The sequence below is a fragment of the Mustela erminea genome, chromosome 3, assembly GCF_009829155.1.
Source record: "Mustela erminea isolate mMusErm1 chromosome 3, mMusErm1.Pri, whole genome shotgun sequence".
Taxonomy (NCBI): domain Eukaryota; kingdom Metazoa; phylum Chordata; class Mammalia; order Carnivora; family Mustelidae; genus Mustela; species Mustela erminea.
In genome coordinates, this window is record NC_045616.1 from 106,506,553 (window position 1) to 106,520,639 (window position 14,087).

The following is a 14,087-nucleotide window of genomic DNA, read 5'->3' on the forward strand; positions in this document are numbered from 1 at the left end:
TATATGTGTATCTTTTTATTATTTCATTTTATATATTGTATTCCCACATTTTCACTCTGATTAAATTTTTAACTGAAATTACCTACAGTAGAATGTAAACTCTGAGAACAAGAACATGGCACAGCCTTAAATCTGTCACCAGTAGTTGGCACAGAGAAGGCATTCAGTAAATAAATACTTGCTGAGTGAATTCATTGTAGAGTGTCCTTATCTAGTCTGCCTGTGTAAGACAGAATTATAGTTTTTCCCCACCTTCTGATTCCCAGAAAGCATATTAAGTTCTTACATACAAACCTTCATGAAATACAGAACTTAACGTTTATTAAAATGTAGAAAACATAACTTTTTCTCAAAATGAGGCCATGTTACCATATATAAGGAATGAATGTTAACAGAGGGGTTCTTCCAAACTCTTTGGATATGCTCTACAGGAGATGCCAGAACTTTGTGGTCTTTGGAAGTGTTAACTTCATACATGCTTCCTCTAAACCAAAACTTCATTTACTTATTTTTTAAAAATTTTTTAAAGATTTTTATTTATTTATTTGACAGAGATCACAAGTAGGCAGAGACGCAGGCGGGGGGTGGTGGTGGTGTGGATGAGCAGGCTCCCTGCTGAGCAGAGAGCCCAATGCAGGGCTTGATCCCAGGACCCTGGGATCATGACCTGAGCCAAAGGCAGAGGCTTTAACCCACTGAGACACCCAGGCATCCCTCATTTACTTATTTTTAATAGACAATGACTGTTAGATTTGTTTAAAAAAGAAAAAAAAAGGGAAAAAAGATGATCTTAATATGTGAGGAATTAATTTGGAAAGTTTATCATTTTCAAATCAAATGTTCATTCCAGGCACATATGAATGGTTGAAAACATGAAGACTACCAATATGACCTGGGGAGTACATAGCCTTTCTGTTTAAGGGAAAAAGAAATCCCTTGGAATGCCTGGGTGGTACAGTCATTTAAGTGGTTAAGTGTCAGACTCCTGGTTTTAGTTAGGATCATGAGATCAAGCCCTGCATTGGGCTCCTCACTCGGCGCTGAGTCTGCTTGAGATTCTCCCTCTCTCCCTCCCCACACATCTCGCTCTCTCTGAAATAAACCTTTAAAAGAAAAAAAAAATCCAATAAACAGTTCGGATGAAAAAAAGTAAGATGGTGACTAAGGGGAAAGATGATGAGTCTGGTGTGGAAATGCCAAATTTGAGATGTAGTTTAGAAGTACCGCAAGCAACTGGAAATCAAGTCGCTGAAGAGCAAAAGTAGTTCAAGGCTATTACACGTAAGTGCTTCATTCAAAACTCACTTATTCTGGGAGGGAAAGAAAGCTCATACTGGATTCTATTCACAAGCTTACAAATGTTGAAAGCAAGATGCCTCCTTTCTCTTGACGTGTTCCTCCATTAAAGGTATTGTATATTGAGCAAACACTGTTAATGCTTCTGCATCTAAGGTCTGTTATCACTTAACTTTTTTTAAGATTTCCAAATTATTCTCTTTTTTTTAAAGATTTTATTTATTTATTGGACAGAGAGATCACAAGTAGGCAGAGAGGCAGGCAGAGAGAAAGGAGGAGGCAGGCTCCCCACTGAGCAGAGAGCCCGATGTGGGGCTCGATCCCAGCACTCTGGAATCATGACCTGAGCCAAAGGCAGAGGCTTGGTTCACTGAGCCACCCAGGCACCCCAAGATTTCCAAATTATTCTTAAGTAACCCCTACCACCAACATGGCACTTGAGCTCACAACCCCAAGACCAAGAGTCACGCATTCTACCAACTCAGCCAGCCACATACTATTATAAAAGCTTTGTGTATTTCTTATTTTATGCTTCTGGGATTTGAGGGTTTTTTAAAGAGCTTTGCTTTGGGTTCTTTTCTAAAATAAACTTGGGAAAACCTAACATCTCTGGGACTGTACCTCTTTTACATGAAAAAAAAAAAAAAAAACCTGGTCTTTTTAATGTTGCTTTTCCCACATAATAATAACCCCAGAAGTGCATTCGAATGGATGTTGATATAAATAAATGGGCATCTCCAATCAGGGCTTTAAAAAGTAAACTTTACAGTTTCTGGAAATAGAAAGATTATGGAAACCATGATGGTATGTTCTTTTGGAATGAAGAGCCTAATTTGCTTGTTTTTCTCTAGCAAGAGTTTGGAGTCAGCTACCCCTGATTTCTGGGGGTGGGGGGACGGGGGGGGGTCAGGGAGAAACATCAACTACATCATTTAGAAAACTCAAGGCTCTCAACTTGAAAAACATAAATGAATATATATTATGTAGCATGTGGCTTGGGTTTTGTTGTTTTTAAATATCCTGTTTTAAGAGTTGAAATTTTAAAATCCTGATGTTTCAGATTTCTAGAACATTTCTTCAGGTTTTTTCAGGATAACAGTTTAATACTTCAAAAAATGATTTCAGTAAATTTGTGATACTGGCTTTTGTTTATTTTTGGTTTTGGACTTTTTTTTTTTTTTTTTTTTAAGTAGTCTCCATGCCCAGTATGGAACCCAGTGTGGGGCTTGAACTCAACAACCATGAGATCAAGACCTTAGCTGGGATCGAGAGTTGGACACTTAACCTAGTGAACCACTGAGTGCCCCTGGGACCTATTGTATAAAATCCTCTTATTGAAGTATAGTTGAAGTAAAATAGTAGTTAATTATATACTTAAGTAAGCTTGATAAATTTATACACCTCCACAACTACCACTCCCAAGGTACTTCCATCATTCTTAACAGTTCCCTTGGCCTCTCATCTTGGTCCCCTCCCATACTAATCCTATGGCAACTGAGAAATGCTTTATGATAGTAGATTCAATTTACCTTTCCTAGACTTTAAAGATAAGTGGGCTCATAGGGTATTCATCCTTTTTTCACCTCCCAATACCCCATCCCTCCCTACTTTAGGCTTTCTAGAGTACAATCTATGTTCTGTCTACAGATTTACCTATAATATGTACTCATATTACTTTCTCAGCATATTTTTTGAAATTAGTGTATGTTGGATCAGTAGTTCATTCCTTTTTACTGCTGAGTAAATATTCCATAGGGTGAATATACCACAATTTATATATATCAAAGTATATTACTAACATTCTGTTTTTTTCTTGGGTTCCTTTCCATAATGCTACTTTAGTCTGAAATTGTCCCAATGCTGTAAAGAAAGGAAAGCTATCTTGAATCCAAGTCTTATCTCAATGAAACTGTGCAAAAAAAAATAAAGACTCTTCATCTAAGAGTAAACTTCAAATTTCAATTGCCCTAGTATCTCCACACTCCAGTAGCCAGTGACCAGCCAAGTTTGGGCATAGAGAATCCATGAGTTAGAAAGAATCTTGCAGGGGCGCCTGGGTGGCTCAGTCATCAAGCGTCTGCCTTCAGCTCAGATCATGATCCCAGGGTCCTGGGATTGAGTCCTGCATCAGGCTCCCTGCTCCCTCTCCCACTCCTCCTGCTTGTGTTCCCCCTCTCACTGTTTCTGTCAAATAAATAAGTAAAATCTTAAAAAAAAGAATCTCACAGACTGCTAATTCAAACCCAGGATTTTACAGGGAATTATAAAGCTCATGGAAGTCAATTGTCCTGTCCCAGGTCACACAGCAGGTTATTAACTGAACTCTAGCTTTTCTTAACCCACGCAGTGGTGGTGGTGGTGGTGGTGGTGGTGGTGTTTTTAACCCTCCTTCTGTTGGGCAAGTAGCATACAGGAAGAGAATGTTATTCAAATTAAAAAAAATAAGGTTAGAACATCCAAGAAAGAACAATCAATATAGAAAAATCAGAACAACTACAAGTACAAAAGCAAAACCATAGAAAAAGTATCTTCATAAACACAATAAATATAAGTGTACTAAATTTGCCAATTAAAGGAGTAGTCTGGGTTTAAAAGGAGGAAAACATATATATGCCTTTATAATGTAGAATATTAACTAAAGTAAAAGGTGGGAGAGGCAGAGTAACCATTTTAGAGTAACAATTTTAGAAAAATAAAAAACCCAATACCCAGAGCAACAATACAATAGGGAAGGATCTCACCAGATACACACTTCTCTAGAAGTGAAAAACCATATACCTGAGCATTCTTCCCAGGGCAGATCTCCAGGGCAGGAGGTACCCAATTTGGGACCCCACATCAGGCAGTCCAGCCCTTAGGATCTATCCCAGAGAGAAAAGTTCCAGAACATCTGGCTTAAAAAGCCAACAGAAAAAAATAATAATTAGAAAGCAGGGGTGGAGCACCTGTCCAGCGCACTGGGTAAAACGTGTGACACTTTATCTTGGGATCGTTAAATTTGAGCCCCACATTTTGGTGTAGGGATTACTTAAAAAACAAAATTTAAAAAAAAGAAAAGAAAAAAAGGAAACCAACAGAGCTGAACCAATGTCCAGGCATCCGAAAGTGCTATAGGAAACAGGTTCCTCTCCTGGAGGGTTCATATTCAGTCTCACTAACCCCAAGACTCAGAAAAAAAAAAAAAAAAGTTGGAACCCACTTTTGTGTGTAGCCATCAGCAACCCACAAACATACAGACACAGAGGACTTTCCTCAGGAGTGAGGGGTTGAAGCTCCAAACAGTACCTACTGCTCTGGAGATCTGTCCGGGAGAGATCTAGCTTTGAAAATTGGCAGGGCTTAACTCCAGGGGCTTTGAATATTAGTGTGTTTAACTCCAGGAGAGCCTGAGGGCTATGGATTACTAAATCTCTGCTATTAAAGGGCCGAGGCACCATCTCACTCACTCTGAGGCCCAGAACAGAGTCAGCAGTTTGAAAAGCACCGGGCCATAAATGTAGATCTATTGACTGATTTTAGGTGCATGCCAGAGGGACAGAGATCTGTAGGAACATTCTCTGGGAATAAAAGTGATGCCGGGCACCATTTTTCTTGACCCTTTTCAACCTAGCTTGCCCAATGTTGGCAGACACTCTCCAACTACATTGCTAGCAACATTCATCCCACCCTGGTATTCCCCTGTGGATTTACCACTTAAAAACCTACAATGAAGAATACTCTATCTAGTAAGGGTATCATTCAGAATTGAAAGATCGATAAAGAATTTCAGAGACAAAGAAAAGTTAAAGGTGTTCATCACCACTAAACCAGACTTATAAGAAATATTAAAAGGACTTAAGTGGAAAATGAAAGGTCATAAGTAAAAAAAATTACAAAAGAAAAAGTTCAACAGTAAAAGCAAACATATAGTAAAGGTAGTATAGATCAGTCATTATCAAGCTAGTATGAAAGTTAAAAGATAAAAGTAGTAAAATCAACTATATAATAATTAAGGGATACTAAAAATAATAAGATGATGCAAAATACATAAATCTTGTGGATCAGGGCAGAGAAAAATGTAGTGCTTTTAGAATGTGTTGAAAGATGGAATGCCTGTGTGGCTCAGTCAGTTAGGCCGCTGTCTTCAACTCAGGCCATGATCCCAGGGTCCTGGGATTGAGTTCCGCATTGGGCTCCTTGCTCCACAGGGAACCTGCTTCTCTCTCTGCCCCTGCCTGCCACTCTGCCTGCTTGTGTGTGTGCTCTCTCTCTCTCTCTCGCTGATAAATAAATAAATAATAAATAAATAAAATAATTTAAAAATAAAGAAAGAAAGAAAGAAAGTTAAGTGATGGGACACCTAGATGGCTCAGTCAATTAACCATCTGGTTTCGGCTCAGGTCATGATCCCAGGGTCCTGGGATTTTGCCCTGAATCAGGTTCCTTGCTCAGCAGCAAGCCTGCTTCTCCCTCTCCCTCTGCCTCTGCTCCCCCTGCTTGTGCTTGTGTGCTCTCTCTCTCCCTCCCTCTTGCTCTCAAATAAACAAATAAAATCTTAAAACAAAAAGAAAGTTAAGTGACTATCAACTTAAAATAGACTGTTATAGGGGCGCTTGGGTGGCTCAGTGGGTTAAAGCCTCTGCCTTCGGCTCAGGTTATGATCCCAGGGTCGTGGGATCCAGCCCCACATCGGGCTCTCTGCTCAGCGGGGAACCTTCTTCCTCCTCTTTCTCTGCCAGCCTCTCTGCCTACTTGTGATCTCTATCAAATAAATAAATAAATAAATAAATAAATAAATAAATAAAATCTTTTTAAAAAATAGACTGTTACACATATGGGTGTTATATATGAACCTCATGGTAACCACAAAATAAAAACTGAAAAGAGATACACAAAAAATAAAAATAAATCCAAGCATAACACCATAGAAAGTCAACAAATCACAAGAGAAGAGAGCAAAAGAAGAAAGAAACAGATAAGAATTACAAGAATAACCAGAAACCAACTAACAAAATGGTAACAAATAAATAACCTATCAACACTTATTTTAAGCTCTCTCCTCCAGTCATCCAAAGGCTAAGGGGAAGATGACCCCAGCCCCTGCTGTTGTGAAGAAGTAGGAGGCCAAGAAGGTAATCAGTCCACTGTTTGAGAAAAGGCCCAAGAATTTCAATATCAGTCAGGACATCCAACCCAAAAAGGACCTCACACACTTTGTGAAATTGCCCTACTATATCCAGATGCAGTGGCAAAGAACTATTGTCCATAAACATCTCATAGTGCCTCCTGGTCACCATAAGCAGGTGGGATTTATTCTAGGGACACAAAAATGGTTCAATATCCATAATCATGATATACCACATTAACAATATGAAATATGAAAATCATGCAGTCATCTCAACAGATGCAAAAAACATTTGATAAAATTAAACTTCTATTCATGATAAAAACTCTCAATAAAGTGGGTATAAAAGGAATATAGCTCAACATAATAAAGGCCATATATGATAAGCCCACAGATAATATCATATCCAATGATGAAAAACTGAAACCTTTTCCTCTAAGATCAGGAGCAAGAAAAGAATGCACACTTGCACTTTTATTCAACATAGAACTAGAAGTCCTAACTGTAGCAATCAGACAACAAAAAGAAATAAAGACACCCAAATTAGTAAAGAAGAAGTAAAATTTTCACTCTTTGTAGATAACGTGATAGTCTATACAGAAACCCCAAAGACTCAACAAAAAAACCACTAGAAATGATAAATGAATTCAAGAAAATCATAGGATAAAAAAAAATCAATGTATCAATTTTCAAAAATCTGTTACATTTCTATGTCAATAATGGAGCAGCAGAAAGAGAAATTAAGAAAACAATCCCACTGAACGCAAGCTGGTGCAGCCACTCTGGAGAACAGTATGGAGGCTCCTCAAAAAGTTGAAAATAGAGCTACCCTATGACCCAGTAATTGCACTACTGGGCATTTACCCTAAAGATACAAATGTAGTGATCCGAAGGGGCACGTTCACCCGAATGTTTATAGCAGCAATGTCCACAATAATCAAACTATGGAAAGAGCCTAGATGTCCATCAACAGATGTATGGATAAAGAAGATGTGATATATATATATATATATATATATATATATATATATTTATATATATCATGTATGTGTGTATACGCACACACACACACACACACACACACACGGAATACTATACAGCTATCAAAAATGAAATCTTGGGGCGCCTGGGTGGCTCAGTGGGTTAAGCCGCTGCCTTCGGCTCAGGTCATGATCTCAGGGTCCTGGGATCGAGTCCCGCATCGGGCTCTCTGCTCAGCAGGGAGCCTGCTTCCCTCTCTCTCTCTCTCTCTACCTGCCTCTCCATCTACTTGTGATCTCTCTCTGTCAAATAAATAAATAAAATCTTTTAAAAAAAATGAAATCTTGCCATTTGCAACAATGTGTATGGACCTAGAAGATATTATGCTGAGCGAAATAAGTCAATCAGAGAAAGGCAATTATCATATGATCTCTCTGATATGAGGAATTTGAGAGGCAGGGTGAGGGGTTGTGGGAAGTAGGGAATGAAAAAAATGATACAAGATGGGATCTGGAGGGAGACAAACCATAAGAGACTCTTAATCTCATGAAACAAACTGAGGATCGCTGAGGGGTGAGGGGGTAGGGATAGGGTAGCTGGGTAATGGACATTGGGGAGGGTATGTGCTATGGGCAGTGCTGTGAATTGTGTAAGACTGATAATTCACAGACCTGTACCCCTGGGGCAAATAACACATTCTATGTTAATAAAAAAAAATAGAAAAGAAAAGAAAAAGAAAACAATCCCACTACAGTTGCACCCCAAATAATAAGATACCTAGGAATAAACCTAACCAAAGAGAGACAAGACCTGTATCTGGAAACTATAAAACATTGATGAAAGAGATTGAAGACAACACAAAGAAATGGAAAGACGTTCTGTGTTCATGGATTAGAAGAACAAATACTGTTAAAAATGTCTATACCACCCAAAATATTATACACATTTAATGTGATCTCTATCAAAATATCACCATATTTTTCACAGAACTAGAACAATACTAAAATTTTTATGAGCCACAAAAGACCCCTAGTAGTCAAAGCCATCTTGAAAAAGAAAAGCAAAGCTGAGGCATCACAGTTCCAGACTTCAAGCTATATTACAAAGCTATAGAAATTAAAGCAGTATGGTACTGACACAAAAAATAGACACATAGAACAATGGAACAGAATATAAAATGCAGAAATAAACCCACAGTTATATGGTCAATGAATCTTCAACAAAGTAGGAAGGAATATGCAATGGGAAAAAGAATGTATCATCAATAAATGCTGCTGGGAAATCTGGACAGCAACTTGCAAATGAATGAGACTGAACCCCCATACACAAAAATAAATTCAAAATGGATTAAAGAGGGGGTGTCTGGGTGGCTCAGTGGATTGAGCCTTTGCCTTCAGTTCAGGTCACGATCTCAGGATCCTGGGATCGAGCCCCACGTCAGGCTCTCTGCTCAGCAGGGAGCCTGCTTCCCCCTCTCTCTCTGCCTGCCTCTCTGCCTACTTGTGATCTCTCTCTTTGTCAAATAAATAAAATTTCTTTTAAAAAAAAGGGGGGGGATTAAAGACCCAAATGTGAGATCGGAAACCATAAAAATCCTGTAAGGAAACATGGGCAGTGACCTCTTTGACATTAGCCATAGCAAAATCTTTCTAGATAGGTCTCCTGAGACAAAGGAAACAAAAGCAAAAATCAACTGTTGGGACCACATCAAAGTCAAAATCTTCCACACAATGAAGGAAATAATCAACAAAACTAAAAGGCAGCCTACTGAGGAGTACCTGGGTGGCTCAGTTGGTTGAGCCTCCAGTTCTTGCTACTGGCTCAGTCATGATCTTAGGGTTGTGGGATCAGCCCCACGTCAGGCTCCACTCTTAGCAGGGAGTCTGCTTCTCTCCCATTCCTTTTCCCTCTGCTCCTCCTTCTGTCTCTCAATCTCTCTTTCTTCCTCTCTCTAAAAAAATAAATAAATTTTTTTTTTAAAAAAAGGTAACCTACTGAATTGGAGAAGATATTTGCAAATGACATACCTGATAAAGGGTTAGTATCCAAAATATATAAATATCTTACACAACTCAACACCAAAAAACAAACAATCCAATTTAAAAATGGGCAGAAGACTTGAACAGACATTTCTTCAAAGACAGAGATGACCAACAGACACATAAAAAGATGCCCGACATTACTCATCATCAGGGAAATACAAATCAAAACTACAATGAGAGGGGCGCCTGAGTGGCTCAGGCGTTAAGCATCTGCCTTCGGCTCAGGTCATGATCCCAGGGTCCTGGGATCCAGTCCCGCATCAGGCTCCCTGCTCAGCAGGAAGCCTGCTTCTCCCTCTCCCAACTCCCTCTCCCACTCCCCCTACTTGTGTTCCCTTTCTCTCTGTCAAATAAATAAATAAAATATTTAAAAAAAAACTACAATGAGATACCACCTCACACATGTTAGAATGGTTAAAAATCAACAACAGAAGAAACAACAAGTATTGGTGAGAACGTGGAGAAAAAGGAACCCTCTTGCACTCTTGGCCAGAATGTGAACTGGTGCAGTCATTGTGGAAAACAGTATGAAAGTTCCTCAAAAAGTTAAAAATAGAACTATGCTCTGATCCAGCAATCACACTACTGGGTATTTACCCAAAGAATACAAGAACACTAATTCAAAAAAACACATGCACCCCTATGTTTCTAGCAGCATGATTTATGATAGCCAAGATAGAGAAGCAGTCCAAATGTCCATCGACTGATGGATGAAGAAGATGTGGTGTGTGCATACACACACTAGAATATTATTCAGTCATCAAAAAGAATGAAATCCTGCCATTTGCAATGACATGGATGGACCTAGACAGTACTATGCTAAGTGAAATAACTCAAAGACAAATGCCATATGATTTCACTTATATGTGGAATCTACACAACAACAACAACAACAACAAATGATTGAACAGAACAGAAATAGACTCATAAATACAGAGAACTAACTAGTAGTTGCCAGTGAATGGGAAAGTGGGCAAAATAAAAGGGGATTCAGAAGTATAAAATTCCAGGGCGCCTGGGTAGCTCAGTTGGTTAAGCATCTGCTTTCAGTTCAGGTCATGATCCCAGGGTCCTGGGATGGAGCCCCGCATGGGGTTCCCTGCTCCACGGAGAGCCTGCTTCTCTATCTCTCCCTCTCTCTTTGTGTGCTTGTGCTCTTGCTCCCTCTCCTTCTCACTTTCTCTCAAATAAATAAAATCTTTAAAAAAAGAAAGAAGTATAAAATTCCAGTTATAAAATAAGTAAGTCATAATAATGTAAAGTATGGCAGAGGGAATACAGTCAGTAATACTGTAATAAATTCGTATGGTGACAAATAGTAACCACACTTACCATGGTGAGCATTTTGTTACAGATATATAAATAGATAGGGTCACTACACTGTACACCTGAAATTAATATAAGATTGTATGTCAACTATAGCTCAATTTTGAGATAAATAAAATTAAAAAATGATCAGGCAAACATTAACAGAAAGCTTAGGTAGTTATATTAAGGTAAGAAAATAAATGTGAAGACAAAGGCCATCATTAAGAACAGGGCCCATTGTACAATCACAAATGTTAAATTAATCAAAAGATGTGATAATTTAAAATATATATGCAAGTAATAGAATAGCCACAAAAATAAAGCTAAAATTGATGAAACATTAAGTCATAAAATTGCCATCACAGTGGGATATTTCAACACCTCTTTCAATTATTAACAGTTCAGGTAGGGGCACCTGGGTGGCTCAGTGAGTTCAGCCTCTGCCTTCAGTTCAGGTCATGATCTCAGGGTCCTGGGATCGAGCCCCACATCAAGCTCTCTGCTCAACGGTGAGCCTGCTTCCCCCTCTCCCGCAGCCTCTCTGCCTACTTGTGATCTCTCTCTGTCAAATAAATAAATAAAACCTTTAAAAAAAAACAGTTCAGGTAAACAAAAATTCAGCAAAATATAGGTTTGACTACTACAGTTAAGCTAGACCTAAAGGTCTTAACATTATATTATCAACCAGCAGTAGGAGAGTACACGTTCTTCTCAAGCACACAGAATATTTACAAAATTGATCACTTACAAGACCACAGGGTCTCACTAAATTTCAAAAAATAAGACCACAGTCTCTGAACATATCACAATTAAATTACATGATAATAACAATGTCTGCTGATGGCTTGAGAGGAAGTGTAGAGCAGTGGTTAGAAGCAAGTGTTCTATAACATGGATTTAAATCCTGCTCTGACTTATGAGGCACATGATTTTAGGCAAATTTCTTAACTCCATGTGCCTCACACATGCAGGACAAGGTTAATAATTGTACCATCTTGTGGTCTTCATTAATGTTGTTTAGCAGAAATGTTCAATATTCCCCTTTTCAGACACATAGCAGGATTGCACTTTCTGGCTCCCTTGTGGTTAGACTAGTTCTGGCCAACTAGTGAGTGAATGGTGATTGGAAATGATGTGCACTACTTCTCAGCTAGATCACTTAATCACTTGTTTGAGACCTTCCAGAGCCATCTTTTCCCTCTAGTATAACAACTAGCAGTATTCAAGACAGAGATCAAGCTAACAGGGCAGACACTAAGTGACTTAAATAAACAGTGGCCCTATCTCTCCCTCACCCACCACCAAATAACGAAGGTGCTGCAGTGTGAGAGAGGAAACCACTGTTCACTTAGGCTTTAAGGCTTGGTTCATAGCATAATTCATCTGATATACCTATCCCAACTGATACAGGTGTTGGATGAGAAATGGAATGCCACAGAACACCAAAAATTTTAAATACGTGGCACTGGATTAGGGGCCAGCAGCTAGGAGACGATGGAAGGATAGTCAATTATGTTATGAAGAAGAGAAGCTTTTGTCACCCAATAACATGGAAGGTGGGTAACGTGTCAGTGAACTTGGGACCTTAGGAGAGGTTGAAAAAGAGTGTTGGTAGCATCTATTGGCAGCTTTATTTCCATTTGATCAAGTGCTCCAAGAAACAGCTGGGTTCAGAAAAGAACTGGACAAGGAATTCAGCCAGGACATAACTATAATGAACCATGAGATCTTAGCCAGGTAAAGAAGGAGGTGAGAACTTGGGGACAAGAAGCAGGGAGTTGAAGGAGTGGTGAATGGTGAATCACTAGGGCTAATCACTAGGGCTAATAATACATTATATGTTTATTTTAAAAATTATTAAATTATTAAAAATTAAAAAAAAAGAAGAGGGTGGATCAGAGAGTTGGGGGTCTTCATGGGGTTGAATGATTGTTGGATCTACCAGTCCTAAAGGCAGTGAGGTGGACAAATAAGTGGGAAGGAAGAAGGTTTGGATGAGAGAATATTAGAATCATAGGAGGAGATAAGAAAGACATGGTTCACCATAAAAACAACTTCCAGTTTCTTCCTCAGCTCTTCTTGTCCAGCATTTCTGGAAGCCGTCTTGTGTGACGGAGATGAAACACTCTGCCACACATAATGGCTACTGCATGTAGCCAGATTTCTTTTTTGTTTTTTTTTTTTTAAGATTCTATTTATTTATTTGACAGACAGAGATCACAAGCAGGCAGAGAGGCAGGCAGAGAGAGAGGAAGGGAAGCAGGCTCCCCGCTGAGCAGAGATCCCGATGCAGGGCTCGATCCCAGGACCCTGGGATCATGACCCGAGCCAAAGGCAGAGGCTTTAACCCACTGAGCCACCCAGGCGCCCCTAAATTTTTTTTTTAACTATAAGCAACAACTTTAATAAGATGTAAATTCCCAAGCAAATGAGATGCAGAGCAAGAGGAATAGGGAGGGAGGAGAGACTTTATTCTCCCCTAAGCGCAGGAGGGAGGGATGGATGGATGGATGGAACAGGAGGCAGAGAAAACCGTCCATAGGACGTGTCTGAGCTAAGTCTGGAAGCACAAGGAAGGAGGAAGTCAAACAGATGATGTGGAGAAGAAAGTACATTATAGGCAGAAATAATCACGGGCAAGGCCCACGCTTCTGACGCACAAGAGGATACAAGCAGTTCAGAATGACTGAAACCTGACATTCAGAGTGATGTCAAACAAGAGTGAAGAAGTAGTTCACGGGCCTTTGGAGGGCTTTGAATGCCATGCTGTTTTAGTCCCTCAGGTGACAGAGGCAGGGTCATTTACAGACAACAGGATCCTATTTTTCGCAGTGCTGAGGCTGGAAGTCTGAGATCAGGGCACCAGCATGGCTGGGCGCTGAAGAAGGTCCTCTTCCAGCTCACAGACCTGCAGCTTCTTGCTATGCCCTCACGTGGCCGAAGCGGGGGAGATCTTTTTAAGAGACAGCATCTCTTTTATAAGGCACTAAGCCCATTCCACAGGGCTCTGCCCTCATGACCTAATCACTTTCCGAGTCGGTTCTGTCCCCCAATGCCACCCTGTGAAAGCGGGGCCTGTCTCCGTCAGCAGTTCTCCGGCACCAGCTGGTTGCCCTATGACGCAACTCAGTTCTGACACACTCCAGAGCCTCCGTTCCACAGGCTGAGGGCTCAGCCCCACAAGATTCCCACCCTCCTGGGGCACCTGGGTGGCTCAGTCATTAAGCATCTGCCTTCAGCTCAGGTCATGATCCCAGAGTCTGGACATCAAATCCTGCATCGGGCTCCCAGCTCAGCGAGAGGTCTCCTCCTCCCTCTCCCTCAGCGGCTCCCCTTGTTGTGCTCCCTCTATCACT